Source organism: Camelus dromedarius, chromosome 29, assembly GCF_036321535.1.
Source record: "Camelus dromedarius isolate mCamDro1 chromosome 29, mCamDro1.pat, whole genome shotgun sequence".
NCBI lineage: Eukaryota > Metazoa > Chordata > Mammalia > Artiodactyla > Camelidae > Camelus > Camelus dromedarius.
The window spans coordinates 26,215,696-26,237,960 of NC_087464.1; the positions used below are offsets into that span (position 1 = coordinate 26,215,696).

General features: G+C 57.6%; 2 long non-coding RNA genes across 3 annotated transcripts; both read left to right on the forward strand.

Annotated features, from left to right (window-relative positions):
- The first annotated feature begins 763 nt into the window (after positions 1 to 763).
- On the forward strand, positions 764 to 4,296 carry LOC116149425 (uncharacterized). Its single transcript, XR_004133039.2, has 3 exons — positions 764 to 1,341; positions 3,153 to 3,270; positions 3,962 to 4,296. It is a non-coding gene; the product is annotated as an uncharacterized LOC116149425 (long non-coding RNA).
- Positions 4,297 to 9,120: 4,824 nt separating this feature from the next.
- Positions 9,121 to 21,936, forward strand: LOC116149399 (uncharacterized). 2 transcript variants are annotated; one of them, XR_010378341.1, is made up of 4 exons: positions 9,121 to 10,070; positions 17,007 to 17,226; positions 18,495 to 18,658; positions 20,042 to 21,936. It is a non-coding gene; the product is annotated as an uncharacterized LOC116149399 (long non-coding RNA). The 2 variants fall into 2 exon arrangements; XR_004133008.2 differs by lacking the exon at positions 20,042 to 21,936 and adding an exon at positions 19,649 to 20,035.
- The last annotated feature ends 329 nt before the right edge of the window (positions 21,937 to 22,265 follow it).

A 22,265-nucleotide genomic window follows, 5' to 3' on the forward strand; every position in this document is an offset into this window, starting at 1 on the left:
TCTTGAAAGGTGAGGCTTAGTTAGGGGTCGTCCTGTGACACAGTCCCTTGTCCACAGTGACAAAGTCCAGGCAGATCTGCACACCAAAAGTCGGGCTAGCAAGAACCCATTCGGGGCAGAATCTGCCCGCGGCTGACCTTCAGACTCGGTGTGAGTATTGACGCGTTCTGCTGCAGACATGTGGCGGTTGACCGCAAGGTGCTGCCCAGACTCCGCGGGGGTCCCGCACAACTCGCAGACTCGGCACACTAGCGCCGACTAAAATCGTGACGTTCCTGCTTTTCAAAACACATCTGGCTCCCAGGGTCCTGGGTAAGGAGTTGGTATCCTATGTGATTACGTTTCAGGGAAAGGTCCCCACCCCCACCCCCAAGCCCACCCCCCCACGTGGGAAGACCTCTGAACACCCGCACACTTCCGGCGAGATGTTTTCCAGGGCGTGCTGGGTGGCAGCGGGGGCCGTCACGAGGTGAGTGTACCGGGGTGCGAGCGGGGCGTGTTTCTGTGGGCTCCTTGCACGCCGCACCCGAAGCTCGGCATCTGTAGGCTGCCAAACACAGACGCTCGGTGATTCCCTAATACATCCTTGGTCAGCATCAAAGAGTTTGTCAAAGACCTTTGATGAATCTTTGCGCCGGCAGTGACGTCAAGCACACAGGACTACATTCTTTTCACACAAATAATACTGAAGACACGTAGTGCGATGCAGAAGGCGTCACCTCACGCAGCGCCCCTGCTCCTGCCCGGCTTGCCTGGAAGCCACCCTGCCCGCACTCAGGGCAGGCTTTCCTGCCTCTTCGCGGGGAAGCACGCGCGTGCACGTTTGTACACGCACGTGGCGACACACACTCGGGTCTTTTCCATGTAAGTGGGATCACGCGGTAGCCGTTTGCTCCCTTCACTTCCTGGTGTCTCCTTTCGTATCAGTACACGCAGAACTTCACTCCCCGCTACAGAAACATCGTGGTCTGTTTAGTTTTTATTTCGTTATTATTACTTTCTATGCAGGGACTGGGGATTGAAGTCAGGACCTCGCGCTTGCTCAGCGCATGCTCTACCACTGAGCTGTACCCCCACCCCCGACCCCCCGAGACAACACAGGTTAAACTACTTTATCTTTTGCACAGATTTCCAGAGGCCATGGTGCAAGGTCAAAGGGCACACGCACTACGTCTCGTTAGGCCCGGCCGAACTGCCTCCCAATAACCTCCGCCAGCTGAACAGGAGCGGCCGTTTCCGGATTCGTTCTTGCCAACATTTGATGCCGTTCATCTTTCGAAGTTCCGCCAGCCTGAGGGGCGGGAGGAAGATCTTGCCGCGACGCGTATCTCCTAGCTGCCGGTGAGGCCGGTCGCCGCTTCTTTCCCCTCTGTTGGTTGAACGTGAATCCTTCTTTAGTGATGAGCCGTCCGTTTATCCCTTTGCCCGCTTGTCTGTAGTGCTCACCCTTTTCTTAGTGATTTCGGGGCGCGCTAGTTAATCCGCTGTCTTTTTATTCGAGGTGTGTTGTACACACCGTGAAATGCGTAGATCCGAGGGGCGGAGTCCGGGGAGTTCTGACAGATGCGCACCCTCGGTAGTCTCGGCCCAGGTCACGATGCAGAGCATGCCGAGCTCCTGGGCCCCCTCAGGCCCCTCGGTCGCCAGCACCCCCGCGGGCAGCCGCTGGCCTGACGCCTGTCGCGGGCGGCTCGAGCTGCGTCCTCCGGCGCTCCCGCCACGGGACCGCGCAGACGGCCGCGTCCACGCCTGGCTGCTCCCGCCTCGCGCCGTGTCCGAGGCGCGCTCCCGCCGCGTGCGCCTGCAGGTGGCTGCTGTCCCCTGCCCAGCGCTGTCCCGTCGTCCCTCCGCCGCCCGCGGTCCCGGTGTGGACGTAAGGGCCGAGTCCGGTTCGGGGCTGTCGTGAGCCAGGCTGCTGCGGACGCTTCCCCGCAGGTCTGCGTGCGGGGGGACGTCCTCACGTGTCTGGGGGACAGCCAGCAGCGGCCCCGGGGCGCGTGCCGGCGCTGCGTTAGGACCGGCCGGCGGCCTCGCAGGGCGCTGCACCTGCCGCGCTCCCCGCGCGCTGCGAACAGGGCCGCAGCGCTGCTCCTCGCGCTGCTGCGGGCGCTGGGGGGCCTTTGTCGCAAGGCTGTTCTGCGCTTTTATCAAGCAGCCTCAGTCTCTTCCGTTATGCCTCCTGAGGCTTGTGTCTTGCACAGGAAGGTGTAATTTAAAAAACACACATTTGAAATGTACTTTTAGTTTGTTTTTTACATTTTGCTCCTTATTCTATCTAGAATTTAATTTTTAATGTGATATGAGAAAGATTTTAATTCTAGCCCAAACCACACAAGGTAGGAGCTGTCATCCCATTTCACAGATAAGGAGACAGAGGCTCAGAGGCGTTAAATGACGAGCTCACGCTGCACAGCTTGCAGGGAGTGGGTCCAAGATTCAAAAACAAATTTGTCTCCTTTAAAATTGTTTTCTCTCCCAGAACCGTAGCCTCTCGTCTACAACCTAACGTAAATACTATAGGAAAGAAGGAGAAATAATGAAATGTACATATGAACACATATACACACACGTCTAAAAAAAACACAAGAAAAATAAGCCAGAAGCTAATCAAGGTGGCTGGGAACAGGCTGAGAGCACTGGCACGGGAGTAAAGCTGCTCCAAATGGGATTTTCAATAAAATTTTGTGGTTTTAACCGTGTACATGATTTATATGTTCAAAACCTTAAATCAAATTAAATTAAAAAATAGGAAAAAAGACTCCCAAATTGTTCACAAACATCAACAAACAAACCTGAGTGTAAATTACTTTGAGAGCCTACCCATACAGCAAAAAGAATTATTTCAAGTAACTTGAAAAAAGTACCCTAACCATGCATCTGTGGTGGGACGTAGTCCAGGGGAGATAAAACCACAAAGCAGCCTTGAGTTTACTTAGTAGGTCACTGTCAGTAGTAACGACATGGTGATTTGGGGAAGCATGTCACGTATGTTGTAAAATAAAGCAGCTGAGCCCATATCTTAATGCTGTTAGAAGCCAAGAGCAAAGAGATTCGAATGTTTAAATCCACCACCACCACAGCAAAGAGTCAAGACAAGCTTTGGGCTGATAGAATCAGGGCCTGGCTTGACTCTTCCCACCTCTGTCCTCTAGAGGAGCTCGGACGTAAGAGCCCCAGGAGCAGTGAGCCCGCCCAGCGTCCAGCCTTGGCTTCTGAGACCGCTGCCCGCCAGGAGGACCCGAACCTTTCTGGAGAGACGGCTGACTCCAGGTCTGAGGAAAGGAAGGTGCAGGGGAGGTCCCGGGCAGCTTTATGTTCCAAGAAGTGAGAATGTGCTTAAGCACCAGAGGGCCCTGTCAGAAAGCTGCAGAAGGAGACCTGAAGGGGTCCCTCTGGCTAAACGTGGGGCTACTGAGCGTTAAAAAGAGTAACGGCTGTCATTACCTGAGCGAGAGAGCGTTTGTTTTAAATTTCACAGGAAACAAGTAGAGAAAGCAGGCGTTCACCCGGGGGGGGGGGGTGTTGAGGGGTGGGGGGAGGGGAGGAAGGTCTTCTTTACAAAAAAAAAAAAAAAAAAAAAAGCCAGCTGAGAGACACAGAGGGACTGATGATGCTAGGATGTCACTGTTTTGCAACCACCAGTGCAGTCCTTGATTCAGGCAGGGATTATCAGTCGGGGCTAAAAACCCGTGGGTGACACCTTGTTGGGGAACAGGGTATCGGTCAGTGGCAACAAGTGCCCCCTGCCCCAGATTACTTACCAGGTAAAAGGGAAGCGGTGCTGCCATCTCAACGGAGAGAGATGCTGTCGTGAGTTTATCCAGCTGCTTGGGCTCAGCATCATGCATTCGCAGTAGGACAGCCTGGCATCGCAGGCCCCGACGTGAGGTGACGCGCAGAACACAGCGTCACCTCCGAATAGTTCTTCCCGAAATGTTTAACCTTCTGCTTTAACTCCCAGGTCACAGGATTTCCAGGGGACAGAGGAGCAGGTTAAATGACAGTGAGAGGAAACAGTCAGGCACATCCACTGTGGGGCCATTCTAAAGATTACAAGGTTTGGAGTCTTCAGAAGGCCAATGTTACGGGGTGGAGGGGGAACCCCAGGCCACCGTGGCACAAAAGAGACCCCCTATCCACACGCAATGTGGGAACCTGATGAGATCCTGCTAAAAACACACCGAACAACCAACCAAACAAAAAATACATGAAAGACGAATTTGGGGCCATTGGGAAACATGGCTGTGGGTGAGGGATGGGGGCTCCGTGGAATCACGGCGGGAGTGGATCTGTCACTATGGGGCACGCCCTTGTCATCGACCTGAGCTGAGCAGCTGGGGAGCGCGGTGTCCCATGGCCCACAGACCACCTTCAAAGATTCCAGTTAAAACCACCGTTTGACAGAATGCTACTCAGCCATAAAAAGAACAAAAACAGTGCCATTTGCAGCAACGTGGATGGACCTGGAGATCGCCATTCTAAGTGAACTGAGCCAGAAAGAGAAGATGCCATATGATGTCACTTATATGTGGACTCTTAAAAAAAAAAGACACAAATGAACGTATGTACAAAACAGAGACAGACGCACAGATGTAGAAAACAAACTTATGGTTACCAGAGGGGAAGGGGGTGGGAAGGGATAAATCAGGAGTTAGGGATTAGCAGATACCAACTGCTAAATATGGAACAGATAGACAACAAGGTCCTACTGTAGAGCACAGGGAACTATACTCAGTATCTTGTAATAACCTGTGGTGAAAAGAATATGGAAGGAATATACATGTGTATGGATGACTGAAACATGCTGTGCGCCAGAAATTGACGACGTTGTAAACTGAATATATTGCAATTTTTAAACCCCACTGATCATGGAGCAAGTATGGTGACAGGTGAGAGCGGTCCAGCAGGGCCAGGACCCGGCCAGGCAGCGAGGCGCCTCGGGGGCGTCACTCTCAGGGTGCCCTCCCCGCACCTGCGGACCCTGGAAGCAAGCCCCTCTGTCAGCACTGCCCCCCGGCCTCGCCCTCGCCCAGACCCTGCTGCTGAGTCAAGGGCTGGGAGAATGGGCGCTCGCTGTGTTACTCGCTCCGTCTTTCTGTGTGTTTGGAAACGATGGAACAACCCAGATGTCCATCAGTGGACGACAGCGCATCCCTGCAGTGGGCTGTGACCCAGCCAGAGCAGGAGGCACGTGCTGTTGGGTAGATCTGGAAAACATCACACTGAGTGCAAGAAGCCAGACGGCCAGGGCCACGGGGGTGTGTGTGTGTGTGTGTGTGTGTGTGATTCCTTTTATATGGTACATCCAGGACAGCAGGTCCACGGAGACAGAAAGCAGACTGGGGGTCACCAGGGGGTGGCAGAGGGGCCAGGAATGGGAGTGGTTACCTAACGGGTGCGGGGCGCTTTTGTGGGGTGACGAAAGCTTTGGAAGCAGAGGGCGCTGCCGGCTGCACAGGGCTGTGAGCACACTTAGTGCCGCCGAGCTGTGCACATTGAGATCGTTAGTGGCGTGTGATGTGAACTTCACCTCAGAAAAGCTGATCACAACAGAAATGTGAAGAACAAGATGGTCAGATATAAAAATGACGCCTTTTCGCGAGTGCTTAAAGTTGCACATATACGCAAGGTCCCTTGGAGTCCTGGCCTGTGGTCCAGTGTCGGGAGCGAGGTGGGACTCGGGTGCCCTGACGAGCCTCGGTGGTCGCGTGACCCTGTGCGGTCCCTGCCCGTCTCGCGTCTGGGCTTCTCCTCTGGGAGATGGGCTCTGGGTTTCCCCGGCCCCGCCGCTTTGCCTTCCCCACCGGCCGCCTCGGCCACAGGCAGGCTGCACGAGCAGGCTTCCCCGGCCGCTCCCTGCCAGCGCGCCTGGGCCCGAGGCAGCGGGCACGGGGGCGCTGGCCCGTGCTGGGAGCTCACTGGCGCCTCCCCGGACCTGAGCCCGGGGGGGCTGGGGCAGCGCCGCGGCCTGGCTCTTCCCGGCCCCGGGGGCCCGGGTGCCCGGGAGCCCAGCGCTGAGGAGGAGAGCCGCGCGCTTGTGTTCGGCAAGTGGGGCAAGAATAACCGCAGACCCGCTGCCGTTCGCCAAGTGCTCACTCTATGCCGGTCACCGCGCTCCACGCCCGGCAAGTGTCCTCCTACTCTGTCCCCTGCGGCCCTCGAATGTGGCAGCTGTGCCTGGGGTCGCACAGGCTAGGGCAGCCCCCGGGCGGCCGCAGCCCGGACTCGGACCCGCGGCGTGGCTCCCAGGGCCCGAGCCGCGTTGCCGGAGACCCTGAGGCCACGCGGGCAGGGAGGGGCGGGCAGGGGCGGACGGGGAACGCCGTCTTTGCAGCGCCGACCTCGCGCCGTCCCCACTCAGCTCGCACGCAACCCGGGTCTCCTCGCCAGGCGCTTCCCAGCGACCTCGGGCGCTGGCGTTCTGCGCCCAGACCTCCCCTCAGAGGACGGATCTGAGCTCAGAGGGGGGATCTGCCCAAACCTGGCGCAGCCAGGCAGCAAGCGGGCAGGACCCGAGTGGCCTCTGCTCTGGTCCCAAAGCTCAGTCCCCGCAGACGTCTTTATTTTGGGTTTCCCCTTCCACGTGCTTCTCTGAAGAGCGCGTTGGCTGTGGCAAGAGGTGCAGAAAGGCCAGTTCTGTCTGGGAGGGGAAGCAGGGCTCAGAGGCGGCCCACGTGGGCGGCCCTGCAGAGGCCTGGCCGCAGCTGCCGCGGGGGCCTCCCGTGGCAAAGCCAGCAAGCAGCCCAGGGCGCGGCTGCCATGTGTCGGCACCTCCTCCTTGGAGGAGCAGCAGCCTGGCTTTGACGCTCCGTGGAGGATGGTGGAGATGGAAGTTTCCAGAAGGGAGGACGCCCACCCCAAGTCTGGCTGCCCACGAGCCAGCAGCATAAACAGTTCTCAGAGGGGCTCCCGAGAGAGGACACAGAGTTCTCTGGAAACCCTCGTGTGTCCGGGCCAGGAGAGTCGCCAGAGGCCCCCCGAGCAGGGAGGGGCCAGGACGGGGCTGGGAGACAGGAAGTCATGGCCTCCCGTCTTGGAGTGTCCCTTGTGGCCCGTGGGGAGCCCCAGGGCGGGGCCACGTCTCCTGTGCGCCCAGCAGCTGATCCAGCTGTAGAAGACGCTGGGCTTCCAGGCACCCCGGCCGCTCCAGCTCATCAGGTGTGAACCACTCACTTCCTCTACCACTGGCTAAGTCTGGTGTAAACCACTTTCAGACGGCCTTTGCGCACCTCCTCGCCCCTTCCTGTCTGCTCTGGGCAAGGCTGGTGTCTGTTCTGAGTGGCTGGTGCCTGTGCCTCTGGGGTGAAGCCCTTTCCTGGGGCTGGATGCTGATGTCACCCCAAGGCATGTAGGGGTCCCAAGGACCCCCGTTCTGGGCAGGAGGACTCTAGGTGGGGGAGGGAGTGGAGGACACAGCCGGAAATAGCCAGGCCTGAGGGCGCGTGGCACTGACCTGCGGCCGGTCAATCTCCCGTCGCCTTCTCTGCGCGAGGCTGGCTGGGTCTTGCCAAGGGAAGCGTCTGCCATCCCCTGGGGGCTTCTAAGGTGACACCTGGGTTCCTATGACCTCCTCTAGGTTCTGGGTCCAAACCACTTCGCAGGGCTCAAGCACTTACTTGGGCTCCAAGGTATGAGACTGAGGGTGGAGGAGGAGGGGGCTTTCTGGCAGATGGTTGGACCCCAGGCCTCTAGCTTGAGAGGAAGTGCAGCTCCTAGGATGTCCCTCAGTTGACGGTAGTGGGCTCCGAAGTACCTGTCCCACCAGGGCTCACCTGCCTGGATCCTTCCTTCATCCTTTCCATCCATGTCTCCAACCATCCATCCATCCATCAGCCATCAGCCATCCACTGACATCGAGAGCCTACTTTATGCCAGACTCTGCTCTAGACTTTGGGAGTGAAACGTAGATTCAGACATGGTCCCTCTCCTCACAGCCTAGAAGAGAGTCTGACAGGAAAGCGAATAGTCTTCATGGAGGGGTGTGCAAAGTAGATGGCCGGGTGGAGGGGCTGGGTGAGTTCTTCCCTGCAGGCCAAGGGAGGTCTTCACAGAAGAGAAGATGTTCAGCAGGTTCCCGAAGGATCAGCCAGGCAGGAAGGAGAAGGAAGAGCATTACAAGCAAAGGAACTGGCAGGTGCAAAGGCACTGAGGCATCGAAGAGCTGGGTGTGTGCTGTGCCTGGCAAACGGTCTGGGGGGCAACTACATCAGTGGGGCAAGTGGAAGGAGGTGGTGCTGGAAATGTAGGCTGGTCCAGAGCAAGGCAGCCCTGAAAGCCATGCCAAGGAGTGCAGACACAGCCCATGGCTATGGAGAATCCACGGGTACCTGCCTCAGCGGCTCTGTCTGCACCTGGAGGGTGTCTGCCCAGCCTCCTCTCAGGCTCTCCCCACAGGCCTCCGTCCCTGTGCCTCCCAGGCCAGGATCATGTCTACTCTGAGACTGTCAGCACGGGAAGAGACCCCTACGGCAGGTGGCTGTAGCCTGAGGCATGTGTGGACTCCCAGCTCGCCAGGAAGGCCTGCCTGAGCGCATCTCTCTTCTGGTCACACCCCCGCCCCAGCCACAAACAAGCGAGTTCTTCCACGTGGACTCACTATCTCAGCTCGGAAGTGGCCCCACGCGCCCTCCTTCACCAGAGGGGAGCCTGAGTCCATGCCTGCCCACAGCTGTCATCACCGCCCGACTTCCTGGCACAGCGCCGTGGCACCTGGTTATCTCCGGCTCTGTGCTGACACCTTTTATTACAAAACCTTCAGAAGTTCTGCGAATCGGCTCCCGGAGATCGCGCTCCCCACAACCGCCTGCATGAGCCTCGGGGCCTCAACCACAAGGCGACCACAGCGCATCAGCCACTTCTGCTCTGAGCCGAGCCTGGGGCCCTTTCCCCTCTGCCCTCCCCCCCAGCCCCAGCTGGGCTCGCCATGCTTCCCTTTCTGGCTTTTCCTTCTTCTAAATCTTAGACACTGCAGGGAAGCAGAGCGAGGCCCTGGTGAGCCGCGAGGCCGGTCCAGCACAGGGGTGAGCCCAGAGCAGGCCGGAGGGCAGGTGGAGGGTCCTGTTTGGAGGAAGGCTGGGGAGGGGAGGGGCGGGGCGGGGGCGGGCAGGAGATTCTGGCCGCTGAATCAACCTACTCTTCCCACAGAGCTCCCCTGGCTTCTAGAAAGGGCCCCAGCCAAGGAGCCTCTCAGGAGAGCAGAGTGAGGGGTGTGTGTGTGTGTGTGTGTGTGTGTGTATGTGTGTGTGTGCCAGGGAGGGACAGAACCCAGCATGACACAGACAGAGAAGAATCTGTGTGAGAGCGAATGAGACCGTTGGTCTCGATTTTCCTTCTCCTCCTCCTCTGCTCTCTGCCCAGTGACTGTCACAGGGCCCGCTTTTCAGTACCTGCTCAGGACATGTTTACTGAGCAAATGAATAAACCAGGGCCTGACATTCTAGTACGCAGAGGTATATTAGGCCCAGCAAGAAGCATGTTAGGGGTTCAGGACCCTCTGCCCCATTTTCCCTCCAGGGTCTAACCGATGAGGCTTGTACACATGGGCCATGGTTCCAAGAAGGCCAAGTCTTAGCACATCCCAGGCCAGCTGAGCACCTGGCACCCTGGGGAGCAGGGAGCGGGGCCCCCACACCCGAGCACAAGAAGTGAGAGGCAGGGGTCACTGGCGAGCGCCACGGCTCAGGGAGGCTCTGCCCTGCCCAGGCGGGATCCAGCCCAGGACGGCGGGCTCGCCACTTACATCAGCAGCTTGTCGGAAGCCCCCTCCGCAGCTCGCTTCTGGCGCGGGGCAGGAGAGGCCCCCCACTCCCCAGGAGCAGGTGGGGAAGGGAGAGGAGGGGAGAAGTTCCTTCTCCTGCAGCTTCGCCTTTGAAACCCGAGTCCACCTCCCTCCCCTGGGACCACTGCTGTTTTAGGAGAAACGGGCACAACTGGACGAGAGTCTGCTGGTCACCTGGCTGAGGTGGGCTACCGACAGTAACCAAGGGCTCTTTACAGCCACTTCCATGTCCAGGGTCGCACAGGGGTGCCCCGTCAACCAGCGGAGCAGGTGTCTCATTCCTGTCTTACAGGTGAGGAAATGAAGATGCCTGCTTCGGGTCACGTGGGAGGTGGGGACTGGGTCTGACCAGACTCCCAACGCCCTCATCCCGTGAGCTGAGCTCCGGGCCGAGAGGAGGAAGGGGGCCGGGATGCTGAGGGCGGGATCACGACGTGGGGTCTGGGGTTGAGGAAGCCGCAGCCAGCAGGCGCAGGCTCTGGTTCTTGCTATTTGTTCTGTGCCCAGAAAAAGGCACATGTAGGTTTCCATACAATTTCAGGGGGCTCAGAGGTGCTCACCTGGAGAGGGAGGGGACCCAGAAAGGAAGAGAGGACAGCGCTGAAGCCAGTGGCAGCCCAGCCCGTCCTGCCCTCCCAGTGAAATGCCTGACTCACTTGGGTCAAAGTGACTTCTGAGAAAATGGGATTTTTTTCCTCCCAAGCCCAACACAAAATACGTGGTATTCAGGAATACTCCGTTCTTTAAAAAAAAATTTTTTTTTGTTTACTTAGGGGAGAGGTAATTATGTTTTTAAATTTTTAAAATTTATTTAATGGAGGTATGGAGGATGGAACCCAGGACCTCATGCACGCTGAGCACCCGCTCTACCCCTGAGCTCCACCGGCCCCCGCCCCTGGGCAGTTTTTCCTTGTCCTTATACTCTGCCATGCAGTCACGGACGGTGACGTCCCCAACAAGTGTCCCAACGACGGCTAAGCCAAAGCAGCGAGCAGCAGTGTGCCGTGAAACAGGGAATGGCTGTAAACTCCGTAGACTTCTGCTGTGCTGTAACATAAAACCCTTCTTCAAGTCCAATAAAATGGACACGTTGGCGTCATACCGTGACCCCATGGGGAGCCCCGGTGGCTATAAAATCTAAAGACAGATAATGCAGTGTCCACCTCAGCTGCGTCGTGAGTCCAGCCCACACTGATGTCTGCCTTTAATAAGCATTCATTCCATTTTTATTCAAGAAACTTTATTTTTACTGTGCTGCAGTTTGGAAGCGTTTTCAAAGGCAATTAGGAAGGCTGATATCTGAGAAACAAGAACGACTGAGAAAAGTAGGGACAGGCGCCCCCTGCTTTCAGACGCATCCCCACGGCCGACGGGCCTTCTGCTCCGCTGTGCTGCCTTCGAGGCTGCGTCCAGCGCGCGGCCGGAGGGGCGGTGCTGTCACGGCCGTGATGGCGTGGCCCGGAGCCGCACCAGCCGTCACCTTGGGAAGGGAGCCCTACACCTTCGCTTCCAGGCAGGAGCCCGGCCTGCCCGAGGCCCCCCAGGGTTTGAATGCAGGCCTGCGTCACTTTAAAGCCACAGTTCTTTCAACTGAATGAGCAGTGCGCAGTGGAGAGCAGGGCGTACGGGCTTTGATTAATTGCAACAAAAGTGCAACCTGTTGGACAAAAGGCCGACTCTGCTTTTTACCCCTTGCTAGGCGGAGAGATCCAGGGCAGGGCTGAGGCAGACGCCCATGTCCTGGGGCGGGTGCCAGACCGCAAGGCCGACACCTGTCCCGTTGGGGAGCAGAGGGTCCTTGCTCAGTCACCCATCTCTGGTCTGTCTTTTCTGTCCTCTGGGCCCAGCTTTGGTCTGGGAAGCTGTGTGGCCTGCGCAGGGGAACACCTGTCCTCTGAGAGCCCACCCCAGCCTAGGCGCGCTGTGGCCCCTGCGTCCTCACTGCCGTGGGGAAGCTGCACTTGCTAAGTGAGGGGCAGTGGGGCCCAGGGCTGGGGGCATGGAACCCTGCCTTTCGACTCACTAGACCAGAGGGAGGGAACTTAGCACAGTGTTCTTGCTACACATGGGGAGCACGGGGGTGCCTCGGTGATGGGGCTTTTGTGAAGATGCATGGGGTCGGTGGGAGATGCTGGAAAAGCTGTAGAGCACTGTACACGGGACACAGTGAGGGCTTAACCCACGCCAGCGAGCGTCACTGTTAAGAGGAAGGGCTGGGATTCAGCCCCAGGTCAGCCTGACTCTCTCCACACCGTCCAGGGACCACGTGTTGGACCCCTGCTCTGTGGCTTGTTTACAAGCTGCGTGACCTCAGACAAGTCACCTTCCTCGGCCTCAGTTTCCCTTACTGTAAAGCAGGGACATTGCCTCACAAGGTGGTCGTTCAGACTCAAGTGCATTAGAAGAACGAAAACGTGGACTGAACGACTGAAAGCAGCACGCGGAGTGGAGCATTCGCTGGTGTTTCAGTGAGCGTTGGTCGGTGTGTTAGGATCAGTCCTTGTTCTCCTTGGGGTTTAAACAGAACCCTAACCCCCGACTCCCCTGGAGACCAGACAAAGGGAGAGAGCAACACCCGGTAAGGGCGCAGGGCGGGAGCCGAGGGCCGTGGGAGGGGCTGCGTGCCCTGACGCCTGTGAGTGCCTGGGCCCCGTCTTCCCGCCCCCCCGGGCTGTGACTACAGAATCTCAGCCCTTTGCTCCCGTCGCCCCACTGCTAGATACGAGCGTCCCCTGGTTATTCGGGGGTCTGGTCACCGGTGGTGTCCACCCCCACCCCTCCTCTGCTGCTCGCATCCCCACCGCCCCTGCCCAGCATGCCCCCTGCTGCCGGAAGGGGCCTTTCCCGCTGGCCAGGGCACGGAGCCCTGGTACCCAGCACGTTCCCGGCGGAGGCGGGAGAGCTGCAGCTGTCTCTGGGCCCCAGGGCAGCACCACGTCTGCCCACAGTCCTGTAGAACCTTTTGACTTCTGACTCTCAAGCTTCTAGCTCTCAGAGCTCAACCCAGTCCCAGAGGCCAGATGAGACGAGGTCCCATATCATCTCTTTCTCTGCTCTCTCCTCAGACCAGGCCCACAACCCAATATCTCCTTCACTCTCCCTCCCACAAAACAGAAGTATCTAGGCGTTATCGACAGATACCAAAGATACTGGAGAACACGGGTGGGAGTATCACTTGCCCTAATGGTGTCTGGGCTCGGGGTTTGGCAGTTCCCAACTGCCACACTGCATCCTTGCAAAGATGCTAGGGGACAGATACTAGTAACCCACTGTGCAGATGAAGACACTGAGGCCCAGGGGAGAGAAGTTGGATCAAGGGTATTAGCTAGTAAGTGGCCGCGCTGGGATTCAGGTGCGGGGCTGTTTGGTACCACCTTGCTTCTGGAAGCTGGAGGGACGACACCCTGAGAGCACTAGGGCGGACTGTGGGCAGGTGGCAGGGTCTCTGGGTCCCTTCTCCCCGGGCACACAGGCATTAGCTGAGCTCCCCAGCCTTCCAAGCTCATCTGACGTGCCCATCCCAACCTCAACTTTAATTACTCCTGCCCTCGAGAAAGCCAAGGACTTCGCCCTTCCCAGAAACCCAGGCTCCCTCAGAGCCTTCCAGCCACTCCCACGTGCAGGAGCCCCGAGGAGAGGTGGCCTCTCTGTCCTTGCTTCTAGTGTTGAAGTGGCCTACATCTGGGTCAGCAGGAGAACTCCCTCCCGCCCTTCCTTTCCATTCGTTCTTTCTTTCTTATTTTCGGGATCTCAAATGCAACATGCCCGAGATAATGCTGCTCCCACTTTCTTCCCTGCCCTTGGTGTCTTCAAATCTTCAAATCACACGCCGCGCCAGCCAGTTTAGCATAAGAAATTAAATTAATTTTCATGCTTCAACTCAGATGTAAATGCCTTTATTAATAATTTAAAGCACATTTATTTATGCAGTTTGATATTTTTCAGGTTCAGGGAAGCAATTAAGTTTTGCCCAAGCTGCTGATCAGCAGACAGTGTCTCCTGTGCCTCCCGGCGCTCAGGAGGGGCCGCGGGAGAGAGCAGCACGCGGGCCCGGCCTCGCCCCTCCGGCCGCCGGCCGCCGCCTCTGTGAGACTCGGGCTTTGGATTCGAAGAGAGCACAGTTGTTTGCGGGGACCCGTGTCCAGAAAGGCCAATTTCTTCCTCAGAATGGCGCCGGGCTATTAAACTTGAAGACCTCGCGAGGTCCCGGCCACTGAAATTTCCTCCCTTCGCCTAGTTCCTGGGCGGCTGTCATCCGCTAAAAACCACTTTTTTCTCAGGAAGCAATTTCTCACCTGCTAAGGGCTTAGCTGCCGGGGGGTGAGAGGAGCCGGCTTGGCCACTTTGGCGCCAGTGAGTGTGGACACTCTGCCCCACCGTTTGTGCTCTCAGCAGGGGCTGGGGGTGGCTGGGGTGCCGGGGAGGCTGTGCCGGGTTAGGGGAACGTATGGGGCGGGGGGGGACAGTGGGGGGAACGCCGCCGTCTCGTATTTGGCCGGGGAGGCAGTGTGATGTGGAAGCGGCGCTGGGCTGGAGTCAAGAGAGCTGGGCTCTGACACAGCTCTACACTGGCTCCCGTGACTCTCAGCAACCTCCCGGAGCCCCAGTCCGGTCGTCTGTACCTGGGGGTGACCCCTCCCTCCCACGGTGAGTGAGTGAGGGAGGGCGTCCACTAAGGTGCCACGCTCAGAAGGGCCTGGCCTGCTCTCCTCCTGCGGGCCTTCCTGCCTCCTGACTGCTCCTCAAGGCCAATGCAGGGCCTCAGCACAGCAGGGTCACCGAGGGATGGGCCGGGGGGCCCGCTCGGCTTCGGTGGCCTTCTTAGCACTTCTCACTGTCAGAGCTTCATCCCCGGAGGGGCACCAGTGTGGCGGCAGGGAGCTCTCCCTTGTCTGCGGACTCACCTCTGTCTCTCCAGCCCCGAACCGATGCCCCGGCTTGCCACAGGCCCCCATAAATACGTTCTGAAAATGGAAATGGAGGGGGTGGCTGCCGGGAGCCTGGGACAAGGGGAGGAGAGGGATGAGGGAAGGAGGGAGATGCAGCTGGGGGCTGCTCCTGGGCTGAGAGGGGCCCTAGGCTTGAGCCCGAGGCAGATGCGAGCTGTGGAGAGGGAGGGGGTCGCCAGAGGCTGGGAGAGGAGATGGCCGTGGAGGTCCCCATGCAACCAGGGTCTGGTCCAGACAGGAGCTGCGGGGGCACAGGGTCTGCTGCAGACACAGGCTTGGCGCCCACCTGGCTCAGACTCCGGCCCCTGCAGTTCCCCCGGGTGCCTTCGGGTAATTAGCCAGCCTCCTTCAGCTCCCGCTTCCCCGGAGGAGGGCTAGGAAAACTGAGTGTGTTGGTTCATTTGTGGTCCTTGTCCCCCTCCCTTCTAGAAAAGTCCTCTGAGGGAAGGGCTGTGTGCAGGGTGTGTGACCGGAGCATCTAGGATCTGGTTACCAAGGAAGCAAAGCCTGACAGTGGACCTTTGGACCTTAATGGGGAAAGAAGGAGACGGGGGCCTTTTTCTACGGCAGAGCTTAAGTGGGCGAGGGCGGGTCCTGGAGAGACACTAGTGGGAGGCACGTGGAGAAGGTGCAGACGGTGGGAGAGTCAAAGACTTCCAGCCTGTCCCTTGGGTCCCCAGGGGGGCTGTGGCCTCCGGGAAAGCTGGCGTAAGTCTGGGTCCCAGGCTGGCCTTCCCCTGGGGCATGACCATGTCATCCTGCCCCCTACCACCCCTGCCCGCTCAAGGCATCCTGGACAAAAGCACTCAGTCACCTCCAGGTGGACGCCTGCCTGTGGGACGCCCTAGACACCAGCATCTGGGGAGCACGGCTGCAGGGCACCTTGGCTGGAGTGGGAGGGGTGGGCCTCACCATTTACACGTGAAAATCGGGGTGATGAGCGAGCGTATGGGGGTGCCTCCTTCCTAGGTTTGTTCAGAGTGTGGTGCTCAGTCCCTTTTAGCTGTCATCCATAAAGGTCTCAGCCCTGGAGGCCGGAGTGACCTTGGGCAAGACACGCCACCTCACTGAGCTCCATCTGGAGGACCGGGGCTGGCGGGTCTGCTCCGGGGAGCTACGATAAGGGAGAAAGGAGAGAAACTACACAGCACATAGTTGGCAGAAAATGTAGGAAAAAATATTTCTTCACCCTCTTTCTCCCCAGACCCCTGGAGGCGGTGGGGTGGGGTGCCGGCCAGCTTGTGACCCTCCCATGCAGGCCGGCTCTGCAGGGTTCAGATGCCCCCAGGCCTCCTCCCTGCCTTGTCTGCCGGGACCAACAGCTGCCAAGGCATTGACGTGCCTCTGACATCCTTCCACTCAAGGGGGCCGAGGGATGGTGGTGCGGGACATGCCTGGGCTTCCCACCCACCTCGGGCTCGGCCCTCGGCCGGCTCCCACAGGCGGGCCCTGGAGGTGCTCCCGGCCAGCGGGGTGGCTCCGGGCGGCAGAGGCTGGTTTGCCCAGGGGCCGAGCCGGGGAGGCGGGGGCACCCCGACGCCTGGCTGGGCAGTGAACCCCCTGTGCACTCAGTCTTTCCTGAGCTCCAAGCTGCTCAAACCTAGATATAGCAGGTGACAGACGGATAGGGCAGGAGGGACATCACTGGGCCCGTGAAGCCCAGGCATCTCATGGTCCCTATGGGGGAGCTAAGGTCGCGTGGGGCAGAGGACCAGAACTCAGATTTATTTCTTCAACGAGCCTGATTCAGAATGACCTGCAGCCTGGGCACTGTGGCGGGGAGCAGAGGTGACGGGGACCCAGCCCCTCTCACCCCAGATCCCCTTCACACCAGCTTCATGGGCATGAGCTCAGATGAGAGCGCAGCCTTGTGTTGTGAGTCACTTGGTCTCATGGCTGAGCCTGCCAGTCCTCTGAGGACCCCCACCACCCCACGCCCCGTGCAGACCTGGCCGTGCTGCAGGCCACGGCCGCACACCTAGGGGCTCAGGGGCCCCGTGAGAGCGTCGCCCAGGCCTGCCTCTCACTCTCCTCTCTGTCACTTGCCATCTCCCTTGAAAAGCACAGACAGTGCTTTGGGGAACAGGATCGCCCCCTCTGACTCCACCAGCAAGCTGGCGATTGGGGCTCGTGGGCCGACTTAACCATCCAGCCCGCATTTTCCAAGACCTGAACCACCGCCGGGCTCATTTCCTGAGTCACTGAAGCTTCCCCGTGTGAGTTTTAGGGATCTGGGGAGAGGCCTGGGGCTGTTTGACATCACCTATTCATCTCTGCAGGTGGGGCCGCATTTCTCCAGGAAGACTGCGGGAGCTTGCACCACACAGCCGGCAGCCCGGGGCTGAGGGCAGGCTGCCACGCACAGCTGGGGAATGACAGTGATGCCTGGACGGCCTTCTGCGCGCACCGTACTTCCAGAAGCTGATGTCTAGAAGGGAGCTCCTGCCTTGAGCAAAGCAGAGTGCGAGGCACTTGGTGGAGGGAGCAAGCCTGACCTCAGTGAGTTGAATCTGGGATGGAAGAGGAGGCCTCCCCAAACTGGGGTGTGCTGGTATGTGTTTAATGACCAGCTTTCCACAGGGAAAAACACCAATTCGCCAGTTCCCGTGGTATAAATATCCCCCCATGGCTGCCTGCAAGGTGCCAGTGTGGTGTCTGTGGAACGGTCGCAGGGAATCGGGTCTGGAGAGCAGGCAGAGGCTGGCTCCAGCATCCCACTGTCCCCAGCTAACCCTGTGGCAAGGCCCTCTGTAAAACGGGCTAAAATAGAAGGATAAGTACAAGTCTGTGGTCCCTGGACTGGGGAGCAATACCTTCCGACGGAGCTCCCTGGGGAGCCAGCCCGAGGCTGCAGTCGGAGTCACGCCGCTCCGAAGGCTGGGTCCGTGCCCGACCTCGGGCCTAAGCCACTCTCTGAGCCACCTGTCCCTTCTCTCCCATTTTGCCTTCCTTGGCTTCTTGGGCTGGACCCTCAGCCCTGCGTGCTCGCCTTTGACCCTGAGTTTACTTCTAGCGGGTGGTTTGGATTTTCCGTGCGGCCAGACGCTCATTCCTCTCATCACCAGGCGCGTCTGGAGCCCTCGCGGGGGCACGTGCTGGGCGGTGCTCGTGGGGCCGTGGCCAGTGCCTGTGCGCTGCGACCACCCCTGGGGACTCACGTTCGGGGGGTGGGTGGGGGCGGGTGTTGAGTGGGTGCAGAGAGTGAAGTTGCACAGAGGAATAAATGTTGTCCTTGAACTCTGGCAACCAGCCAGAGGCCGGTCAGTCAGCACATAGACTCTTACCCTTAATTGATTTATCAGATTAGCGTTAATGGAACCCAGAGGAAGCTGGAGCCAGGCCGGAAGTGACTACAACAGAAGAGATTGTACCCTAGGATTCCTTCTAATCTTCAAACAGCCCCGAGAGGGAGGGGTTGTCCCCACTCTCCAACCTGGGAACCAGGCCCAGAGAGGCTGGTGGACTTTCCTGAGGTCGCCCAGCAACCAGTGTGAGTCCTGGCGGGCCTCTGTGGCCGCTGCTGAGGCTGTGCGGATCCCAGAGCGTCTGGGGTCAACCCGCTCCCTGAACAGGTTTCTGGGGACAGCGAGGCACAGGCCCCTCCTGCAGGTCAGGCTGGGCTGCGCCGTTGCTCTGGACACCGCTTCCCTCCCTCACTCACCATCTCCTAGCCCCTCCGCCTTGGCCGGGCAGAGGGGAGCTGCTGTCACCTGAGCACACAGTCCAGGGCTGCACAGGAAAACGACATTGATTTATGTTCCAAACAGGCGAAGGGCGAGGCCAGGGGAGACGCAGGGCGGCGGGGCCGGCTGGGTGGTAAGCACGGATCAAGCAGAAGAAAAGGCTTCCCCAGCCTCCCGACGAGCCGCCCCGCGAGTCCCGGGGAGGCGCCTGCTGAGAATCTCCCGCGGACCCCGAAATGGAGTCGCAGGTGAGGAGAAGTCAGCTCGGGGCTCGGGTGTGCCTTAGAGGGCTGAGTTCAACTAAAACCCTATTGATTTTCCCTGCTGATTAACACGCCCGGCACGTGAGGACGGGCGGCTGCCCCAGCTCGCGGCGTCCCTCCGCCTCATCCCGCGTCACCGCTGAGTCTGGGCAATTTTATAATTGGCCCGATGGGTTCTGATTTGAAACCAGAAAAGCCAATTAGCAGGAGTCTCCTTTGACCTTCGGTTTGGGGTGGTAGGAGACGAGGTAATGACTTGAGACAGAGGGAAGGAAAAAAACAAAAACTGAACTAAAAATAAAAACAGAAAATATCAAGAGCAAAGACTTAAATCTTCTTGGCTCTCTGATTAATAACCCTGTCATGCCGATCACAAGCGCTAAACAGCGATGCTGGTTGCAGCTGAATTTTTTATACTTTCTATTAATCTTTAATGATAGCCTGGTCACCTACTCTCTTTTATCTTGTCAGATAAATGTATGGTTAACAGGATAATGAGATTTCTAAAGCCCCATTCCAGCTCCCAGCTACCTCGTGCACGCGGTGACCTCTGACCCCCGGCAGACAGCGGCACCAGGGTGCTTGTAATTGGTGGGTGTGCTGGGAATGTACTGGAAGCTGACGGATGGTTTAAACTTTGATTTGAGGTCAGCGAGGTCACAGAGCTCTGGAAGACCAGCCCGGTTTTATTACCAGCTGCCTCTGATGGGGATATAATTAGATTTAGCTATTGCTTTATTAATAAGTACTCGCTTCCCCATCGCAGTGGGTGGGCAAATGTATTCCTTGGATAATTTGAGGACACGAGTCTGGCTTTATTAATAAGAATATATCATATATATTTGACCAGGCGCAGACACCCATCTGGTTTGCTGGACTTTGGGGGAACTTTATCATTTTTACTCATTTGCAGTATCGAATAAATTGGCTGTGCCCTGTGAAATCTAGCTTTGCCTTGAACTCTCTGTCATGTAGGGAACCTCTCTCTCGGCCTGTTTCTCAATGACCGAAGAATAAAAAATATATAATTTTATCCACCTGTCCATCCATCCGTATGTTCATCCACCCGTCCATCCGTCCATCCATCCATCATCTCTTCATCTACCCAATCATGTGAGTACTTGCTAAATGTTAGGTACAGCCCTAGGTGAAGGGGAGAGTGGTCCACAAAGAGTTAAAGACTTAATCCCTGTCTGAAGAGGTTTACAAGCAGACAAATAACTAACTTTCAAAGAAGGACGAGTTAAAAGCCATAAGGAAATATTAACAAAATGCTAGACGGTGCTTGGAAAGTGTGGAGCGTCGGACCTGAACATTAAAAATATTCATACTTTGGTAACAGCTATTAACTTTACTTGTATTTTTCAGAGAAGGGCTGGGGCGCAGGAAGGAGGAAGACTTGAAGGAAGGGCTGAGGAGTTTCTGTAGACATCTGAAAATTTGGAGACTTTCTCCCGTGCATCCTCATCATAGAAAGTAGAAAGGAACAGGGGAAGAAAGGGAGAGAAGCCAAGTGTAGAAGGAGGAGAGTTGAAGAGATCACTCATTAGTCCCGGACCCTAATTCAGCCTCTGCTTATGGAGTGTCTGCTGCGTGGAAGCTGTGTCCTGGCTGGGACCGGCCTCCCCACTCACCTGAAGGCCACCCCGACACGAAGACCGTGGTTCCGATGCTCAGTCCTCCGGTACCTACCTGTGTCACTCTATTCTGAAACACTGCAACCTTGGTACTTTGGGTGGTTAAATACCATCATGTAGGCATTTTAAAAAAACTTGCCACGTGCTACGCTGGGCACCTCTCCTCTACCTGGTGACCAGGGGATTCATCTCCTGCTGTCTTAACAGGCACCTAGAGGCATGTGCTGCACCGAACATTCCTCGTCGAGCAAAGGAGTGCGCTTTTAACAAGTGGTTCTGACCACATCTCCACTATGTTTCATCTAATCCAAGACACACTGTGCTGTTATGCACCGTGGAAGGGAAGAGCACTGCTCTTCTAGGCCCCTAGTTATCCAGTGATACACTGCTGACTGTGGGACGCACCCTGGTTCCCAAACCGTGAGAATGTGGAAGAAAAGAAACACGTTTCACAGACGATAGTAGTTTAGACCTTCCTCCAACACGTTGTTTTCTTTCTCGTTCCTTGGCTTCCTTGGGAAGGTGAATGCATTTTCTTGGGTCTGTTGACCGTTTGTTCTCTAGAGCCAGTTGGGCTTTGATCTATTCCCAGAGCCTCAGACGGCGTCTCCGTTAAGAAGAGAATGGAGTGGAGTGGCAGGGGGAGGTGGCCCTGGCCTGGTTCCCCAGCCTTGCCTGGAGAGACCCTGCCGCCTCTTGCTTTAGAGATGGAGTCCCTCTGCTCTCCTCCCCTGCCTTGCTTCTGGACCACATCCATCCTCCTAGGGCCTGAGCCTTTCCAAGAATCACTTACCTCTACTAGGAGGCCCTCAAGAGTAGTGGACGGGAACATCCCACCAGGAGGGACTCAAGCCAGGACCGAGGTTCCTCGGTCCTGGCCTTAGACTCTCCCGGATGGAGCAGCGTCTGAAGGCAAAGAGTGGAAGGCAATGGGGAGTTGGTAAGAAGTCACCACTGGTGGAAAAGCTACTCAGCCCTTTCCCTCTGGTTGCGGCAACTGTTCTTGGCCATTAACTCTCAGTCACTCAGGGAGTTTTCAGGTGGAGCTAGAAGGATCTAGAAGCTACATGTACACTTATTTCACAGACCCCATCTAATGTCTGCCCGGAGACACGGCTCCTTTCTAAGGGCCCTTCCAGTAACTACATTTGTTGAGCATCTGAGAGGCACTGGGTATCGCCTTCTCAGCTGTGCTAGTCAGGACAGGCTGGGTTATGCTGCAGAGACAAGCACCCAGTTGTTGGTGACTTAAGCCAGTGAGAGTCCATGGGTCTTGTCACTGGCGGAGGGTCCAGCGTGGGCATCGCCATCAGATGGCTCTGCTGGCCGGCTCTCCTCCGGGAGGCCACTCAGGGGTCCGGCTCCTTCTTACTCAGTTTAGGCTCTGCTGGCCTTGAGACCCTTGCCGTCTTCCAGGCCTTAGAGCCCTTCAAGTCCTCCTCGGGGCCTTCTGCACCCAGCCAGCCAACCAACAAGGGGTGCCTGGGGAGGGTCCAGGGGCCGGGCCTGCCAGTGGCAAATCTCACTTCCGCCACATTCCACTGGCCAGAGCTTGTCCCATGGCCCTGCCCAGGTATGAGGGCCATGCCCAGGAGGAGCCTGAAATGTCCAAGTGGTCACTTACTGTTGCCTCTTCCTCTCCAAAAATGGCCTCCACTGGCAAGTGGTGTGAAGATGCAAACTCGAAATAGTGTCCCCTTCCTCATTGCGCCAGGGCCTAGAATCCGCTGTGGGACAAAATTAAGTGAGCAACCAATAACGGAGCAACAAAACCCAAAGAGCAACACACGCACGCTTGACCGTTCACACAGCAAGCTGCTCTGAGACCCCACAGTGGCCCTGCTTCGTCACTCCTGAGAAGGGCAGGTTGCCCCAGAGAGGAGGGGCAGTCTGCAGAAGGGACAAGGGTCTGGAACCAAGTTCCTGGGTTCGAGACCCACCCTCACCGTTGTTGG